The sequence below is a fragment of the Cornus florida genome, unplaced genomic scaffold (genome assembly GCF_030987335.1).
Source record: "Cornus florida cultivar Cherokee Brave unplaced genomic scaffold, ASM3098733v1 CherokeeBrave_3.0.0_Hap2_Chr10, whole genome shotgun sequence".
Classification (NCBI taxonomy): Eukaryota; Viridiplantae; Streptophyta; class Magnoliopsida; order Cornales; family Cornaceae; genus Cornus; species Cornus florida.
Window position 1 is genome coordinate 35,461,996 of NW_026775580.1, and position 4,083 is coordinate 35,466,078.

Consider the following 4,083-nt stretch of genomic DNA (forward strand, 5'->3'; position numbering starts at 1 on the left):
GTAATGTGATTCTAAGGAGATTTTTGATTTTTCTTTTTAAGTGCAGAATCTTGAAAGATGTGAATGAAAATGCATGAGCCAATAGATTTGAGCTTCAAATTAATTCATAGATTACTTTAACAGAAAATCCTAATCACGCACCGATCTATCTACCCATTGTCTTCAAGTTAATCATGATTGCATTATTCTTGGAGTTTGTCTCGGTTGCTTGGCGTATTTTATTTCCTTTGCTCTGCAAACTCAATGCAAACATTAGACCGAGAACACTTCATAATGTTTTGTAGTCATCAAAATTATTAGACGATCTTTAAATGACCTTTAGGGTCAACAATAAACAAAAGAAATATTATAAAAAATAAAAATAAAAATAATCACATCAACACGATTATGCAAACAAATAAATACTTGATATTGTATAAGTTACACCAACCAAAAAATGTATTGTTTACAACACACATAATAAAGCCCATCGCGTAAAAAAAGGAGTCTTAGCATCTAAAACAATTTTAACTCCAAAAATTTGGATCAAAACAAGCTAGTATCTTAAATAAAATGTTTGAAGATCCTAGACAAAAATAAGATATAGATTCCTGAACAAAGGGTTCAAAGACTTGGACATACATTACTTAAACTATCTTAAACATAAAGAGCTTGAAGTCTTATAGCATGAGCCCATCCAAAAATCTGCAAAACAAACAATGAATAAATACAATTAGTGCCTATGTCAAAAAAAAAAAAAAAAAAAAAAAATGAATCTACAAAAAAGTTATGCTGCTACAAAATTCATTTAGGATTCTGAATACTTTTTTAAAAGAGAAATGAAAGAAAGTTGGTAGAATTTGAGAGAACCAAATTAATAAAATCAAATACTTAAGTAGATACTAATTCTTCCTATATTTCTTTATTTTTCTGTCTTGATATTTCCATGGAGGTTTTTGCCCACTAAGATCAACTAATGACCTTGTATTGCTGCATCTCACAAATCTTCTCCTACTTTTCTTCTCCCACCTCACCCTCAAAGAAACAAAAATAAAAAGAGATAGACAATGGCACATATATCAACTCACCTTACAAGTAAATTCTCCTTGAAAGCTTAAGCCTCCAGCAACCAAAAAGTTTTCACTCACTGCTAGCGTGCTGATCTACCTTTGTGTAAAGTCTTCTAACAAGCTTCCCGTATGTCTCTAGATGACAAATTATTAGAAATAATTAGCCGAGCAGAACATTAACGCAAAAATAAAAAAAATAAAAAATAAAAAATGAAGGAAGTAGAAGAAAATTGGGGGAACATAAATAAGACTTCTTTTCATGAGAAACAAACATAAAGATGGGGTAAAGTCATTCTCAAAGCCTCAAACTGAACAAGAAATATGACCCATTTTTTGGACAACTGCAAATAATCTACACTTTATATAGGAGTTGAAATTAATTAAGGCAAAAAAAAGGCTATTAAACACATGAAAAAGAACACTCTTCTAAGAAAGAAGTGTCTATATCAAACACATGAAAAGAAGAAAAAAAACTATTAAGCTTTTGAAACTTCAAGAGGACAATGGAGAAATTAAGACAAAATCATTAACAAAGAAGAAATGCACATGCTTGAAACCCCTCCTCCAAAGTTCTTCACCCAACCTAGTATGCCTAGTAATTAACCCTCACAAAAGCTGAATAGCATGAGAAAACCCATTAAATCTCCCAATTCAATTCGTTTATGCAAATCAAAACAATTTTCTTCTCATAATCAACACTCAAAACCTGCAATTAATATCAACCCAAGAAAGTAAACAATTAAATTAATAAATAAATTATTAACAAATTAATATAATTAATTAATTAGTTGGGATTAAATTCAAAGTGTGTGTATATATATAAATATACACCTGGGTGATCATATCAGAAGCTTTGCTCCAACGAAATGCAAAATATCTGAGAATACAGGTTTGGAATTCCTCCACCAACTTGACATACAGTGACTCAGCATTTTTCTTCTTAGCAAAATACTCATACATTTTTTCTTCGCAGTCTTTGGTTTTCCTCAAATATTCATTAGCTAACTTGCATAATTGGGGATACTCACTTGCATCCTTAAACCCTATTTGCCTAACTGCACAAAGTATATATATATATAGAACAATAATTAAATATTTTATAAAAAAAAATTAAGATTTTGAGAATTATATATATATATATATATACCATTTAACAGTTACCAAGTGGTTAATATCTATATATGTGTGTGTGTGTGTGTGTGTGTGTGTGTGTGTGTGTGTGGTAAAGCAGATATATATACTGACCAACATAATGAGAAAAAGTTTCATGTTTTCCTCATGAGAAGAGCCTGTGCTCTCAAATTGCGGAATAATATAGTTTTCTTTCGAGAATTTAGACTTTTTCCGGTAAAAATGAATAGCAGCGCCGGCGGAGATGAATCCCATTGAGGTTGCAGCAAGGATGTGGGCAAGAATGTTAACTTTGCCACATCCATCTAATTAAACATAAATATTTAAGAGTTTAATTAGAGACCTTTCTCAAATGATCAGAAAGGAGGAGAAAAGAGAGAGTGTGTATTACCTTTCTGTATGATGTTGTTTTATCCAAAGAAGAGTTAGGAAGGAAGGTTGCAGCTGCAAAATATATTTGATTGAGCTCAGATGAGACTTTCTTTAACCAGTTGAAGAAGAAAAAAATGAATTATGGAGTAATTTATAAGATACCTACTCGTTAATTGCTTTTCCCAATGTAAATGGAAGCTTTGCACATGCCTCAATTAGAACCGTATGAACAAATATCGCATTTTCTCTAACCTACCAATTCAATTCGTTTCTCTAATCAAAACAACCGTATGAACAAATATCCCATTTTCTTCCCTTTTATTACATTTTCCCAACATCCAAACTGGAAGTCAAGAACAATTCAAAAATCAAACAATCTATCCAAAATAGTCAACATTCTATTTAGTATTTTCTTCTATGTTCCTACAATTTTCTCAATGCCAGAAGAAAAATTAGGAACGACCAAGGAAACATCTAAAACACAATCCCATCAAAACTGCAAAGCATCCGAATTGAAATTTTCTATTCCTACATATTTCAGAAACCAATCAGATCACAACAAGCTATTCAGAAAGGTGTACAATCTAAAGCATATAAATTTTATAAAATCTGCAATAAGAAATGAACAAACGCATAAATATGGAAATGCCTATGGTATACATATATATATGAAAAATTAGAAAGAAAACCTGCTCAACTTCGTCCCACCATCTAAGCTCGGCTTGAATCTTGTTGCAAAACACATTGTACAGCAGGGTCAGGTAGAATAGGATCCGAGCCCCCGCTCCGACTAGCGCTCTCTTCGCATCGACCCGAACAATCTGTCCTCCTCCACCAACATGATCTTGATCGTATTTTACATCATCGTCCAACTCTTCGATCTTCATGTCACCAATCGCAACCAGAATTCGAACAAAACCAATCGAAACTATAGAATGGTATAACAAGTTGTGGATTCGAATTTGTTACCCAATGGAGATTTACACCGATCGAAAGAGGAAAAGATGGATTCGAATCTAAGGACATGGAAATTCGACATTTTTTGTGATTATTCGCGGAGAAATGGACACTCCGTTCACTTGGATTCTCAGTATCTACGTTGAATAAGGTGAGAGAGTGTTAGGGCTTGGGTTGGAAAAAGTAAAGAAAGACCGATCAAGTGGGCGACTATTTGACCATCTTTCTATTCTTCGTCTGCATCCCTTTACCCATTGCAGCACATTAAGAAAGATTTTTCAGACCATTCCGTGTTTGAATTGAGAGAGGGAGATAAAATATCTTTGGGCGGCAATCCAAAATAATTGAGCCACGCAAATCAATTTTTTTTGGGTGAAAATAAATACTGTACTTAAATAAAACACTTTCTACATCCCATTGCTCTAATAAATAAATAATTATCATTTCAAAATTATCTTGTTATATTTTTTTAAGATATACAATTACTCCATTAATTGTTATGTGACAATTTTTACTCAAAACAAAGTTGATAACATACCACTCAAATTTGAACCTTTTTTTTTTTTTTTTTTTT

At 32.1% G+C, this 4,083-nt stretch overlaps 1 long non-coding RNA gene across 6 annotated transcripts; it reads right to left on the reverse strand.

Moving 5' to 3' along the window:
- Positions 1–385: 385 nt before the first annotated feature.
- LOC132279315 (uncharacterized) lies at positions 386–3,856 on the reverse strand. Of its 6 annotated transcripts, XR_009471298.1 has the most exons (6): positions 3,242–3,856; positions 2,719–2,804; positions 2,572–2,624; positions 2,295–2,485; positions 1,068–2,104; positions 386–684 (listed from the first exon to the last, which is right to left on the reverse strand). It is a non-coding gene; the product is annotated as an uncharacterized LOC132279315 (long non-coding RNA). The 6 variants fall into 6 exon arrangements; XR_009471297.1 differs by lacking the exon at positions 2,719–2,804; XR_009471295.1 differs by having other exon boundaries at positions 2,572–2,804.
- Positions 3,857–4,083: the final 227 nt, after the last annotated feature.